The sequence below is a fragment of the Myodes glareolus genome, chromosome 12, assembly GCF_982192425.1.
Source record: "Myodes glareolus chromosome 12, mMyoGla1.1, whole genome shotgun sequence".
NCBI classification, from domain to species: Eukaryota; Metazoa; Chordata; class Mammalia; order Rodentia; family Cricetidae; genus Myodes; species Myodes glareolus.
Window position 1 is genome coordinate 66,383,381 of NC_142037.1, and position 16,524 is coordinate 66,399,904.

The window sequence follows — 16,524 nt, forward strand, 5'->3', positions numbered from 1 at the left end:
CATGTAGCTATCTGCCTGGAGATTGGAAATAGACAAGAGTCCCAGGTAACCTCGGGTGCATGGGGGGGTGGGAGGGTTGTTGGAAGGGGAGAGGGTTAGAGAGAAGGGAGTAGTGGAGGGATGGGGAAAGCTAGGTGGACTGGGAAGGGGGAAGGGAGGAAGGATGGATATGAGATCAGGGAAGAATATGTCTCAACTAAGGGAGTCATTTTAGGATTTACAGGAGACTTGATTATAAATGGGATCCCAGGTCCAAGGAGAGATCCCCAGACTGTTCTCTAGACAGAGGAGAAGGTGCCTGAACTGGCCTTGGCCTATAACCATACTGATGAAGATTTTGCTTATCACCATAGATCCTTCATCTGACGATGGATGGCGATACAGATGGAGACCCACATTGGAGCACCGGACTGAGCCCCCCATGGTCCAAATGAGGGGCAGAAAAAGGAAGAACATGAAAAAAACTCAGGACCGCGAGGGGTGCGATCACCCACTGATACAAGGGGACTGATCTAATGAGAGTTCACCAAGGCCAGTTGGACTGGGACTGAACGAGCATGTGATCCAACCAGATTTTCTGAATATGGCCGGATCTCTGAATGTGGCTGGTCCGGAGTCTTTCTGAAAAGCCACTGACAATGACACTGGGACTTGTTTCCTCTGCATATACTGGATTTTTGGGATCCAGTCTGTTCGGATACTCACCTTCAGGGACCTGGAAGGAGTGGGGAGGAACTTGAACTTCCCACAGGGCTGGAAGCCCTGACTGCTCTTAGGGATGAAGAGGGAGGAGGAGGGGGAGGGGGGTGGGAGGGTGTTGGGAGGAGGGGCGGAAATGAAAACTTTCATAATTTAATAAACTTTAAAAAAAATAAAATAAAATGCACAGGAGGGATGGGAAGAGCTTTTAAAAATCTATTTGCCTAGAATATAAATTATACCAGCATTTAGGGCCTAGGTTTATGTAAGACTCAAGAGTTTGTTGTTTTTTTTTTAAATTCTTGGGTAGTGTCAATGGTCAAAATTGAAAGATCTTGCCCCAGTGAAATCTAAATTCCTAAGGTTCCCATATACCTATTTCAGAGAGAAGTTTGAAAACCACTCTAAAAGCAAAGTCAGTTTCAATTAAATGGTAACTGTGTAGACTGTTCTCTTGACACAGTAATACCAGAAAAAAGACACCCATAAAACTTTGTTAAGCTTCCTTTAAATTAAAATGTTTGCTTTTGGGACCTATGGAAGAGAAAACTTCAATGAAGGCTTTTGTCAGTTTCTTAGCCTGTCCAGGTTTTAAGAATCAACAGTATTGCCATGGGGATGTGAGAAACAAAGACAGTTCCAGAAAGTGGGAGGAGATGATGTTCTCAAGCCCAAAGTGCTAGAGAAACCGTGCATGGGTTGAAGAATGCAACATGGCTCACGAGACCCAGAAATCACACAGGCCATGTGATGGAACTGAACGGTGAGGGCAAGTGAAGCACATTGATAGGGACTGGTGGGGAATCAGGAAAAAACTGGTTCTGGTATTACCAGTCTCCAAGTGTCAATATAATCAGTGGTCCGGTAAGAGCTGGCCATGTGGTACAGACATGCAATCCCAGCGTTTAGGCGACTTAGGCAGGATGCTCTCCATTTCAAGACGAGCCCAGGCTACCCAGAGAGATCTTGTCTCAGAAAGACAAAAAAAAAAAAAAAAAAAAAAAAAAAAGACAGTGCTTTAACAATAAATCCCTTAGATGCTAACATTGTAATGTCCACAGTAGAAATAAAGAAGACGGGGAAAGAAAGGTAATTTTGGATGGTAGTGGGTGTATAAGCTTCAGGGTGGAGCAGCCTAGGGAAAGAGAGATGTTTGCTTTCGGTGCATGCTATTTTAAATGCTGAAATCTCAGTCCATCTTGGCAGAAGCAAGGAAAAGTCACAAAGTTGTTGCTCTGGTTTCAGTAGGCCACTAAGTTAGACCTTCAGCTAGCTCTGCTCTCCATGTTTGCTTGCCAATAGACTGGATGGGTTGGCTGTCTGTTTCTGTTGGTTCTGATCAAACCTTTGAGTCATTTCTGTGTGTGGCTGCTTTCTCCCAGACATTAGAGAGCAGAACAAATTGGAATAGCAATGCAAATACTTGGAAATAATTAAAGGAAATCTAAAATCCATTTCTGGGAGTTTGGAGATGTCAAACCTGGGCACACAAACAGTTTCTGTCTTCTCTGGGGATTTGTTGGGGTCTTTCTGTCTCTCTTTCCAGTCTGTTGTATACTTTTACTTGTTTGGGGCCCGGGAAGCTGATTCTGGCCTGAAGTGGGCTCCGGATCAGATTTAACCAATGAGAGACCCTAGCAAGAAATCAAAGAGTAAGAGGAGATATAGTCACGGGTTTCAACTCCACTCTGCCCTGCTTTCTTATAACTTCAGTAGTAGTGAAAATAAAACCCTGGCCTGGAAGACTCTCATCAGTCTCCCCAGTTTTCATTGTATTCTGTTAGCACTGTTTCCTTCCTTTTCCTCTTTAACTACAGTAATAGTAATGACTTCCTTTGACTGCTAAACAGGGCCTCACCCGATCATTCAGCCCCACTCTCAGCTCTGTAATTATTCCCATTATCAAGGTCTCTTTATCTCTGCTCCAGGGACCCTGACTCTTAGAGCTGTCTTTAGGATTTATCTTAGTAACCCTTACTCCAAGTAAGGACTTTTAACCTACTTTAAGATTATAATATCAAACCTGGGATCTAACATTTGAAAATGAAGGTCATTTATCATATCCGGATATGCTTTATGTTTCTTACTTGGGAGCTAAGAAGACCTCCGAGGATCCTCTGTGTTCCACTATCTACATTGTTTACAACAGAATCAGCTTAAACGGACAAAGAAAGCCATTGCACATACATCACATAGGATAGCGAAGTAGCTGAAATGCCTTTCCCCCGATACACTTTATAGTGAATCAACACGGAAATTGGTTAATAGATTTACTCTTGATGATGTTATGATATGTTTGAACTCAAGTTTTAGGTTCCCAACTAAGCATTTACTTTCAGTATTTTTCCATGATGGTGGCTGGACACAAAGAATTAATCCTATCCAAGAAAACGATTGTTTTCAACCAATTATAGAGTTATAGACAGAAGTTCAGTTGGTGAATGTGTTATTATTCACACATAGGTAACAAAACTCAGTGTGTCCATCAAAACTAAAATTTGGCACACAAGGGCTGGGTCTTTAGTTCTATGCTGTGGTGTCTTGTCCCTTATTTAGAATTGTGGGGAAGAGGCATAGAGTTTATAAGAGATGTGTGAGACTGGCCAGAACATTAGAAAGAGTAAACTCTGTGGAGCCTTTCTGTGAACGTAGGGCAGAGGAAAGGGAAAAAAGTTCAAAGGTAACAAAAACCTCATGATGGCTTTGCTCATTTCCTCAGAATACGACGATATTGAAAACATTTGCTATCTCAGCTACTTTCTGATCCTGCCTGGAGTTTTTTCCTGTCTGAAGCACCTTTAATTCATTTATTTATTTGTCTCAACAACTCCCCTGGGCCAGGATGCTACAGGGTGGGGCAGGAAACGCCCTGAGTGACAGCCTGAGAGATAAGCCAATAGAAATGTCAATCAGTAGCAGCTGGGCAAAGGAGCTTAATCTAGCAGCCTGGCCTCAGGATAGGATGGGCTGCATCTGAGCAAGGAAGCTCAGGACAGGGAGAAACAGGTCGTTTTGCAGCTAGTCCTGCCTAACTTTCTGTGTTTAGCCTGTCTGTCATCCCCTGGTGGATTTCCTGAGGCGAGGGATCTGTAGTCACTTAATTTCCCACAACTCCCCACAGGGAGCTTGGTGGTTAGGTTGTTTGTAATTGACTTATGATCAAGCCAAAAGTAAACCATAGACACGAACACTGACGTAGATACATGGAATCCCTTTCTTGTTGAGCGTGAATCGCCTTTCATTCTATGTGATCAGAAAGGACTGCACTTGCCTTGAAAGAAAGTTCAAATTAGATTACTCAGGAAGATCTTTTGTGGTCCCCATGTTCTAGAACGAAGTAGCAGTAACTGAAGTTTCACAACGCCGATGGCCAAACAAATGAATGACTTGGGTTTAAACTATGTGCACGGAGTAGATGGTGCACTGGAAAGTGAATCCAGCTCTCGACAAACTTCCTTTCCTCAGAAGAATCCTGAGCTGGATGCACACAGATGGGGTGAGACTGGGCTGTTCTAATAGGCACAAGAGGCAAAAAGTCGAGGCTTCCTTGCTCATATTCATGTAATTGTTCCCCATCTTCAGGGCTCTCGGCAATAAGCAGGACGGAGGGCTGATGTGCGGGCCGGTGGAAGAGCCCTATTAGAGGTGAACGTGGTCTTCCCCCGCTTACTCATTTGCGCTGCTGCTAGAGTTAATGTTTTGAGTCTGAAGGACACTATGACTGTTATCAGTTTTATTGGACAAGTGACTATAAAGGTAATTAAAGAGACCATGCCTAATAACCCAACTCTTACAATTTAAAAGTAAGAACGAGGCCTGATAGGGTACCAGGGATAGACCTATCATCCTAATTAAGTGCTAACAAGACAGTTGTCCTCAGTTTGGGAACGCGAGTGTATTCCCTGTGTTAACCATCTCCATCCAGTGGGCTCATCTACATTTCTTAATTCTTCTCCGCCGTTACCCTTCCTCCTTCTCCACGCGAGCAACGTTTCCATAAGTTTCAGTGTTTAGCAGGTGGTGTCCCCAAAGCGCTCACCCCAAATTGTTCACCCCGTTAGTTCATCTGTCCACCTTTCACACCCGTGGTTTAGGTCTGATCTCACTGTCATGCCGTTTGGACCAGCCATGTCTCCTGGAGCCCCTGCTTTATTAGGGTAGCATGTCTCAAAAAAACAAGAAGAGATGGGAGGCAAACCCTCGCTCACCGGAGTGAAATGGAAAAACTTTACCCAGCTAACTTGGCGTAGCAACACGAAGTGGGCAGAGATAAATCAGATGTTTAAATGGATCAGAAGAGGGTCGATAAGTGAGCGTACCTAATCAAGAGGCAATTTTCCAGGTCATAGAAGCATTTGGCTCTAGCTATACTCCAATGTCTGAGTATTTTGATTAAATATGACATGCTATTTATTTTAGAAATGTAGAATAATGGATTCTCATGTACAGGTATTATTAATGACCCCAAACTTCTTCATTTTATTTCTGAATTTGTATAGCATCTGGTAGATTTTCTTTTAATGCACGAGTGGATGTGCCTTGCCATCTTCTGTGAATGACATCTGCTAACGTTCTTTAGCACAAGCGAAGAACATTTTGCGCTCTGTCACAGTTAATGGCAATCCTTACATGCTTTAGTCCCATTGGTCCCATGCAAGAACTTTTCAACTGTGTCTCCCTGTGACCATGGTCAGTCATCTGAATGCAGGAAGACAGCCTCTTGAGCTGCTTTGCCTCCAGAAGAGAAAATGAAATTCTTCGAAGAGAGAGTGTTAGAAAGAAATTCATCTGACTTTACAAAGTGCTGTAGCCTGACTGGTGTCTTAATTTTCTTTTTATTAACTCCAAGCTTCTTGTAGATGACTATAGTGTCTGTCTCAATGCGTATTTGCTGGAAACCAAGGAGTTGGCTGATGTCATTCTTTGTATACCCAGAAACAATGATGGTAGCACTTATTCAAGTGCTTTTAAATACGAAATATATCCATATATATATATATATATATATATATATATATATATATATATATATATATATTGTCCAGAAATTTCAGCTACAATTTGAAATGCCCATGGTTGCCTGAACAGAAAATTTTGGGAAATTTGATTGACAGTAATACAGGAGGAGGATAGCCGAATATATCCAATATCAGATGGAGTTTTAATGAATTTACTCTAAGCAAGCTCATATGCAATATACAAGTCAGAATATTAGCTTCATAACAGAAACATACATTTCCTTTTTGTTCCTCCTTTTTTCTTTCTAAACCTATTTTTATTCAAACTTTCACATAGTTTCTCTTCTTTATGGACGTTCCCATTTTTTTGATGAAAAACAGACATTAACAAATGTTGAATAAATCATGAAGGCTCACACAGCTCATTTATAGAAGAGCCTAGAAATGAACTGAGGTCTGTGGAGCTTCAAAACCACTGCTGTTTGATTCATTTATCCTGACTGCATTGGACTACAGGCTTCTGGCCCACTGACTGCCTTGTTTCCCTACAGGAAAATCATCCCTGAAAGTTGTGTTTTTAACTGGAGTCTTCAAATCAGAGAGAAGTGAGCTGAGTGATTTATTGCCAGGCTAATCTAATTGAGTAGTTTATCTCGATTATTCTATTTCTTCCAGAGGCCCAGGTCTACCAAGGGAATTCAGGGTTTGTTTGTTAGAACCCCCATTCCTTGAAAACAATTCTTTTGTTTTCGCCTCTCCTATTTCATAAGTTTGTTGTCCTTCAAACAGGATAAAGAAGTAGATGAAAATAAATATTGATGGTAAAAACGGCAGAGCCAAGGGGCTCAGAGAATACTTAAAAGCATACCACTGAGCCAATGAGCCACGTGTTGACACTGTTTATCCCTTAAATACTGAGTAATAAAACAGAATATTCTATATAGCTTATGCAATTATTTATCAAGTTTTCTGTAACTACTTGAAGTATTCCCAATAGAGATATTAAGAAGTATAAAAGGCCTTGCAGAAATAAAAAGAAATGCCCAAGAGTCGCATTTTAGGATGGCTTTCCATTGTTTATTATTTTTGGCAGAAAAGAGACAGGTTTCAAGCAGTAGACTTCTTTCCAGCACCTGGAAACGCCTTCAGATTCGCGATGCCCATGTAAGTTAGAGGAATACGGTCTTGCATGAGGCGTGACCCTCTGGATGCCCAGTGGAAGATGAGTCAACATTTTGTTGGGGACACCATTGAGAGGATGTTTGTGGCTGGCAGTTTGGATCAGCTGAGCTGATCATCTGCACATCATACTGGAGGTGATTTTTGTAAAGCGTGAGGTCTTTCAGAGAAGTGGTTCCTGTGTCAGATGGGAGACTCATCAGAAAGAACTGAAACAAAGGGCCCAAGTCCAGCTCCTGGCTATCCCCACCTGCCTTTGTGACTCTGAGAAAGTAGCTTCCCCAAGTTCTACTTAGTCCTCTTAAAACATAAGAAAATTTTACGGCTTAAGAAAATTTAGCGAAAAGACTCCATTTTCTTTCTTCTTCTGTTAGTAGCTTATATAGAGCCCAAGAATTAGACATGTAGATGTGTCTGATCCTGCAGAGGTCAGGGTGAGTCTGTTTGTGGCTTCCTTCTTAACCTCTCTTCTACCAGTTACCATGGAACTGCGGGTCTGTAAATCACAGCCTGGGAGCGTTCCTTTTAAACATAGCCAAGATATTTCTAATAAGAGTTTTAGATAGTCTCACTGCAGGCAGTGCCCAGAATGTGAGCAGGAAGACGATCGTAGACTTCACACCCATGAATAAGAACTGGCCTGTTACATCCCCTCCCCCACTTCTGTTACCCACTTAATACTGACTGAAGCCATTGTACTCCTTGGCCCAAGAGAGGGAAAAAGTTTCACCCAAGAATCACTAAGTACATGGAGTCATATTCTTTGACTTTATGCAAATTTGAATATCTGGCGACCCTGAATACGAGTTTTCAGATGTTCTCCTAAACTGCCAATCTCTCTTTATAAACCTTCTGACACAAGAGTGTTCGCCTGCTGTTTGCAGAGTGAGACTTTGAAGGCATCCTACAAATAGCGCTCTTCTTACAATGGGGTGAGATAGCCAATGTGCCAGTCTTCTGTCGGACCTAGCGTTTGCCCTCTTCCTGAGTGTGTGCCTGGAAATGAGTCTGTGAAGTAAAAAAATAGCAGTCCCATTCCTAACGTGATTTCTTTATGCTTGTTTTATATTAGCTCCTTGCCCAGCTTGCAAGCAAAAGCCGCAAAATGCGCAGACAGGGCCTTTGTTTTGCTTTAAAGATCCGGCATCCTTCTCTGTGAATATCATTACATCTGTAGCATTTGAATTGGGGAAATCCTTTGTGTGATTTCAACAACCTTTTGTCCTGGGAGTTCAATGCACTGACAGGGCTTTTTGACGGAGCCGCCGAAAATTCTCTGCTGAATAGTTAATCAGCTCCTAAGCTGGCTGGCTTCCACTTTTTCTGTCTTTAAGACTCTTGCCAGATCACGAGAGGGGCTTTCTTGCCAGTTTAAGACTGTGAGTTTAGGACAAAATAAGCTCAAGCATCTTCCCTACCGCTCCATTTCCATCATGCGGTTTAATGTTTTATATTTTCCCACATATAATAATTACATTGGGATATATTGATATTTTAAGCTTATACTTATATATTTTATGCTTAAACATGAGTTGTTTTTGTTGTTTTAAAAAGTAATACATGCCTTTAAATTCAATGGCTCAATTCTTACTTACTTTATATAGATTATCATGGTGTATTTAGTTATTGATGCAGGAATCTAAATAATATAGACTCCTAAGGAGAAATCCTTGGGGGCCATGGAGAGCTTATTGGCAGTTGCCCTTACACTTAATAAAGAATGGTGGAGGACAGGAAGTCACATTTCAATTTCCCCTCTGCTCATTCTTCACAGCAGGAACCGCTTCTGGCAGGCTTATAGGCTAAGAAAGACGAGAGTCTTTTGGGTGTCTGGATTGAGTGGATCAGACTTTGGCTAGTTCAGTGCTTGCTGCATCCTTCCTTCCAAGGTAATCAAATGAACCACATGTTTTTTCATTGTGCATTCTCTAGAGAAATGGACCTCATTTAGCAATTACCTATCTCACGGCTCAATTCTTGAACAAGTTTCTCTCTTACAGTCACTGGCAATGATGGTAACCATTTATAATACCTCAAACTCTCCCTTTGCCTCTTAATTTTAATATGGAGAGAGAGGGTCATCTTTGTTTAAACAGAGATTGAATTTGGGAGAAACATCGCTTTGGGAGACACAACATGCATTACGACATCATGATGTATTCAGCCAGATGTCTGCAAGACAGAAGGTCATGTGGGTAACCGCACCATGTGAATGCTCTTAAAGGTGGAAAAAATAGAAAAGCGAATCTAAACATGTGTCAGATATTTCCTTTGTGCTTCACGTTATTCCAAATCATATGGTTGCCGTATGTTTGTAATTTACCAATCACGAGCTCTCCCTACATATATTAAACTCAGGACTACTATCCCTTTCTAACAGGTTGCAGTTTTGATCTGACTATATCTGTTTCATTATACGCATCTAGCTCTTCCCAGCTATCTGTTAGGGTAATTGTTAGACTATAATGAGACACTCTTGACAACTTATGTAGATATGCACTTATTATGTTGGGATTCTGGGACATATATTTGCAAAGAGTATGCATATCACAATCCTGAACAAATGCAAGAATCACTTGAATTAATTTTTTTTACAATTGATTATCTCATGCTCATATCAATATGTATTCACTGAGTGTCCACCGTGTAGACCTTAATTCCTCAGGTATGCAGGGATCATTCTCTTCTCCAGGGATATCATCACCAGAAGGTAAAGGATTAGAGTATTTTTTAAGTAAAGGGGAGGAAAATCATGCCACAATGACTATGGATTTGTTATCACTTATTCTAGTTTTTGTAGTCTAGACACTGCTCTGGTGATGTTGCTGCCCAGAGCAGCCTCTGGCATTCGGTAGGCACCCAGTGTGTAACTTTACTGTCTCCGCAGCTCAACCACTGGCATGACAAGAGCACAGGCAACATGCTGTTTTCATATTTTCCTCTGCTATTTTCCCACAAGGTAGCACTCTATGCACTTTGTCATACATCGTATTAATTATGACGTTTTGTGTATGCACATGCCAAGTAGGTATTTTATCACTAAAACCTTCTGCTCTCTTATGAAATACAGTTAATCACCAAGGAACAAAATTATGTCAAGTGCATTAGCTTTATGCCAAGTACCTTGCCTATCTGACTTGCTCCAGTCTGGAGACACTTGCAGAGAGTTAAGGAAGAGTGATTCAGTGATTGTCTTGAATAGCTTACATCTACCTGATAGATCAGATAAACACAATGCAAGGGAACATAATGAAAGGGAAAATATTTTATGCTATTTATTAATGAAGAGATCCTATAGGCAATTTTGCTTTAAATACCATATTTAAACCAAACTTCTTAACTTAGCGTTAAGAGAGGTTTCTTTTGTCTTTTAACCACACCTTTTTCCCCTTAGCCCATGAAAACAGCATTGATCCTGGACTTCTAATCACCCAGTATTTTACTTTTTTACATTTTACTTTTTTTTATTTTACATTTTACTTTTTCAGGCCCCATGTTTGCCTGAGTCTTTACTCTGGGCAGAGGGACGAGGTGGGTATCTCATGAATACAGTCTGAGGCTCATTTACTTCAGGCTGGCAGGATGATGAGCAGTGTGTTTACAGATCACAGGATAAGCACAGGAATCCTGCCAATAACCCAACCACCCAGCCTCTCAGCTGGCAGTCTGGACACTCACATCCAGGAAACAGCCTCTACCTACTGTGTATGTCTCCCTCCAGGCCACCTTACATCTTGTTCTCTAATGTTTCCATCCTTTCTCTTCATTCCCACTTCTTTTTGTTTTTTTTTTCAAAGATTTTGATCAAAGATCAGAGGTACCTATTTTCTACCACTTCAAGTAGTTCCAGAATTGTAGAAGGCCGCAGCCACATTCTCCATCATCAAGATGGCGCTGACATCCGGCTTCACCACCAGGTGAACGCACATGTGTTGGTAACTTTCCACTTCTGTGTCCCCGCCTACTCCCGAGGCATCACCTGGGACTGGGAGCAGCGAACCAATCCAAGAGTGACACGTCCGAAGCAGGGTCTGTTTCCTATATAAGGGATGGGTTCCATCATATCTGGGTCCCCGGCCATGTTGGCTGATGCTCGCTCTCCCAAGGGGTATTAAAGCCATTCCTGCAGAAGGATCCTAGTGTTCCGCGTGGTTCTTGCTGGCGAGGATAGCGTGGGACACAGAATAGTAGAAAGGGTCACTAATCTATGATAAATCTGATAAATATCTACAGAAAGACAGTCTATGAAGCCACTGTGGAATTCCTTTCAAGTCACTATCAAGTGAGTTAGGTCTATTCTCAAGAATAACGCAGCAGTATAATGACTGGGGAGATGGGTTAATCAGTGACATCCTTCCCAAACAATCTTGAGGGTCTGAGCTCATATCTCCAGCTCTCGTGTTAAAACCTGGTCACTGTATTGCGTGCTTTAATCCTAACACCAGGAAATAGACACAGGACGATCCCCAGAGCTTTCGGTGCAGCCAAACTGGTGACCTCTGAGCTCAGTGAGAGACCCTTTGTCAAAATATATAATGTAGAACAACTGAATATGATACTTCATATCAACCTCTGTGTTCCATATGCATGAACATGCATATGCATACATACATGGACACACACCACACACACAAGAGGGTATAACATTGATATACTCGTTTATACTGTAATTTGACCATTTAAAATAACCATGCAAGCCGAATGGTAGTATATACAGTATCGAGTGGGAGAAAGGACCCCTCCAAAGGAAAGGTTCATAAATATTTGTCTAGGAGTAGTTGCCCTGGACTCTTAACAACAACTGTGCCTTGTGCCTGGAGTTGAAGCATACCTGGAGGCCAAGGCAGGAGGATTGCCATGACTTTGAGGCTGTTATAGACTGGAGAGTATATTTGAAGCAAGCTGAGATGCATGCCAAGATGCTGTTTCTGCTTGTTATCTCCATCTTGAGACTTTATTCCACGCTCAGGTCTCACTTCTCCTGTTTCAACCCTACCCTCAGTGCACCAAGCGGTGGTCCCTTGCCTGGAGCTGCCCTCTTTTTAAACTCGGCTCCTGAGAAGGCCAACCAAAATTCAGCCCCTTCTTAGGGTTGCTCAAGACCATGCCTATAGGCTGTTTAAGACCTGGCAGCCATATTTGCCACATGATTCCTCTCCTACCCTCCTGAGGGTTATTCAAGAGTTGCTTTGTTCTGTTCATAAAACCTGGATTTAATCATTTAGTTTGATTGGTTTATTACATGGAAGGAGGGGCTGATTTTCAATAATTGGGAATTTTAAATTTAAAACAATAATTGGGAGTTTCAAACATATACTCCCCGAACAAAAGCATCAAAATAAACACAAATTCTCTTCACCTGAGGCCCCGGCCAACTTCTTTGATCTTACTAGTTCTCTTTCGGTTAGTTGTCCTGCATCTGATGACTACCATAGTTGATAGATTCTGTACTTAATTTGCTTTGAATGCCCACCATGTATTAGTTATGATAACACTGACCCCTGTAAAACAAACCCCCAAACTTCAGTGAATAAAATGAATATGCAGATGCTTCCCATGGAACCTGAGCAGAAGGCGCTTTGCAACATGGGGTCCGAATTCCTGGGGGAAGGGTTCATGGCTGCCTTTGTGATTTAGTCACTTGGTCATAAAACTAGACACCACTGGAAAGAGAGAATGTCAGTTGAGGCTTTGCCTCCATTCTATTGGCCTGTGGACATGGCTATAGGACTCTTTCTTGATGGCAGGTTGATGTGGGAGGGCCCAGCCCACTGTGGGCTGTCCCATCTCAGTGCAGGTTAGCCTCGGCTGTATAGAAAAGGCAGCAGAACAAGTCAAGTAAAGGAAGGTAGCCTGTAAGCAGTATCTCTCCATGATTTCTGCTTTACACTCCTGCTTTAAGTTCCTGCTCTGACTTTCCTCAATGACAGTGATCTGCTTGTAACCAAACAAGCCCTTCCCTCCCATAAGCTGCTTTTGGTTAGTGTTTACCATAGCCACAGAGAAGCAAACTGGGATGGCATCTAAGAGTGAAAGAGATTTCCTGTGGGTTGGAAAGCTCATCAACCTCAGAACTACACTACCCTACCCACAGGGGCAAGTCAGGTACATGCCCATATGCCGATGAAAGGAAAGGATTAGGAAACGCGGTCTCTGGCAGACCAGGCGCTTCTCAGCGGTAACTTCACAGTAGGCAAGGGAAAAGAAGAGCTCTGGAGAACAGCTAAGCCCTCTCTGTCACAACTCATAGCGTTGTGAAATGTTCCCAAGGGACAGGAGAAATGTTCGTGTAATCATCAAAAAATCCCTTGCTTTGAAAAGTAAACTTTGATGCAGGGTTTTGTTCTGAAGAGCCAGGCATGTATCTTACAGTAACGACAAAGTTTGACTTGGGAAGCACAGTGTTTAGATTGCTTTCAATATACAAAGTGAGGCTGAGATCTAGCAATTACCTATAGCGTTTGGTGGGGACAAGCAACACGTAGACCTAATATAGTACTTAGATTATTTGATTCAATCTCAAATAGAAAAGGAAAGCATACTCCTCCTTTGTTTTCTGTTGCACAACTAGGAGCAAGCTCTTTTCTTTTCTTTCTTTCTTTTTTTTTAATCTTCCAGATTATTTCTAGTGCCTGGAAGAAGCAAAGCTTGAATTCCTTCTTTTGCCTTGTTTTCTAGATGCAAAATCTTAATACATCAGAAGACTAACCTCGGCCTTTATTTTATGGTGGACATCTGTTCACGGAACTAATCTGTAGTGTAGAAAGAGCGTCTATATGATATATCAAGTCACAGAAAATATCACCCAAAGATAAATAAATATTCCTTAACACATGGTACGTTAGAAATGTAGAAGTATTTAATGGGCAAGAGATGGGCTGATGTAAATACTAGAGCTACTTTTCCAAAAAAGGCCATGTAATCTTGAATGTGTTTAGTCTACTTGCTAGCACGGTTTTAGCATGAAGATGCCCTATCTTTATTAATTCTGTATTCAATGAAATAAAAGGCAAATACAGAGTCAGAGCAACTATTTAAAACAAACTTTTTTATTGAAATTATTTTCTGTCTTATTTTATTATCATCTACCTTTTTTTCTTCTAATAAGTGGAATGGCTGTCATTTTTATAGATAGTTCTAATGGCTAATGTGGCAAGCTAACATTTAGCCAACTTGATCAAACAGAAAAATCTCAAGGAAAAGCTCATATCACATTTATTAAGACAGGTGGAGTGAGGACAGAACAGGTCAGAGTTTGTGAGTTCACAGCCCTTACCCCTCTCCCTGGACCAGTCTTCCTCTCTCCATAAGGTATCCACAACAAACTTTTTGGATCTGGAGACAAGTTTATCATCACACTTTTGCGAGTCCCTGGTCTTCTTCCGCTCTGATTTTAGCGGCTGCCCCAGGCACTAGCCTCTCCCTGCACACCACAGCAATTATTTATGACTGGGAGATTTGTAGCCTGGGGCTGGTTTACTAGGACTGTTTTGAACAAAAACAAAAGGAAACTCTTTCCTCGGTTGCTCCAGGATTCTTTGATTCTTTGATCCAGAGGAACTCTGTCTTCTGTATAGTCATGGAGGAGGAGTGCACAGAAGAAAGGCCTTTTGTAGGCCAGTTCCCCTGCTTGTTCGAGTTTAACTTTCATAATAAATCTTATCAACAACAGTAATTTCCTTACGATCACTTAAGACTCTTGTAGCATTGGGGTGGGAGAGAGAGAACGGAAGAATCAGTTGGATTGTTTCAGATAGGTCTCAGTGAAATGTGGACCAGGTTCCGAATAAAATGAGCATTTCATGTTGTAATTATATCATAAATCCATGTCTGATCACACACTTATCCATACTCAGCTGCTCCCAGACCCTCTTTTTCTGTTGTTGGAGTTGTCATTATGTTTGTTGGTAGTTTAACTTTGCTCTGTCTTTTCAAAACTCAGTTAATTTATTATCTTCTCTAGGAGAATTTTATGCTTCCCATACTAGGGCTAGGTGGCCATAGCAACTCTGCTGCTGAATATAAGAATGGATGTTCATGTCTGATAATGAAGGGGAACCCTGGGTGTGACTGTGTTGTAGAGAGGGCCCGTTTGTTTGTCCCAACTGCCCGGCTAGCTTATCCCAGAAATAACCACACAGAAACTGTATTAATTACAATTATAAGAAACTGCTTGGCCATTAGCTCTAAATTCTTATTGGCTAACTCTTACACATTAATTTAGCCCATCTCCATTAATCTGTGTATCACCATGTGGCAGTGGCTTACTGGAGATTCTAATCGGCATCCATCTCAGGCACAGGATTTATGGCTTCTCTCTGACTCCGCTCTTCTTCCTCCCAGCATTCTGTTTTCTCCGCCTAACTAAGTCCCACCCTATCAACTAGGCCAAGGCAGTTTCTTTATTCATTAACCAATAAAACAACACACAAACAGAAGGAACTCCTACACCATGACCATGCTTTGTGCCTGATCCTGAAAGGGAACCCTGGGCGTGACTGTGTCTAAGTATCTGTTTGTTCTTGGTGCTTGCCTCTAATTCCCTGAAAATTCTTGATAAGTCTTTTGAAAGACTTAAGATTTTTTTTTTAACTTAGCTTCACATAGTAGGGAATGAATACCTACTATGCGAAGTCAGAATGATGAGAAAGGCTTGACTTTTCCCTTGCTGCTGAGGCTGTGAGAATCTATGCAGGAGATTAGAATTCTGCCTTGGAATTTGACATCCCCATCCATTCAGCCTTCACGAAACTAGATTCTTTCCTTTGAGTACCAACACTGTACAGGAGCTCTAAGGGTGGGTCACTGAAATTGTTTAGCCTCTGGCATCTGTGAGGAAGCTTAAATGTAGATGTGGGTTGCTATGTAGATCCTATGTAGGCTGCTATGTAAGCGACTAGATCCTGTGTTGAAGGGAAGTGTCCCTTTAGGAACCTCAGTTCTCGTCAATTTCTTCTCTCCTCACACCCAAGTCTGAGGAGAAAACCTACCCAGAGCTTTCTCTCGCAATCAAACTCTTCACGTCAGTGACTTCAGAGTCAATCTGACTGGCTGTGTGAATCTCCTGCTTCAAATTTCTTGCCTAAAAATATTTCACTGCCTTAGCTATTCCTATAAGGCAATGAACAGTCACAAGATTAAACAGGCTAACTGCAAAGTTCTGGTTTTGTTTGAAACACTTGCCCTACCTCCTGGCAATGGTTGGCGTTCTTTGTTATTCCTTGCTTTGAAAATGATCATTGCACAGTACAGAACTTTATGGTCCCAAAACCAGACCATACCCTTACCCTTTTATATACATCTGGGCACTTCTGTTTTTAGAAAGCCTTTTATCCTCTGAGCAATATGTTCTGTGTCCACCTCACTTTATGGGAGATCAGCCTGAGATATATGTCTCTGTCCCCTCCACACATCCCACACGTACTTCCTAACATTCCACTCACCACATCACACCACATATTTAGGAAAAGGATAGGACAGATCTTAAAATCTAAGAGGACAACTTACTCGTCTTCAAAATCTTACTAACTGCTTACTAACTTCTTAGTTAGCCCTCATTAACAGTGTTTTGAAAGAACAAATATAGTGTGTGTGTGTGCATGCGTGTGTATGCATGCATGCATGTATGTGTGTTTGTTATTCACTCAGTGACCACATTTCCAGTGTTCTACCTGAGAAATTTTGGTCT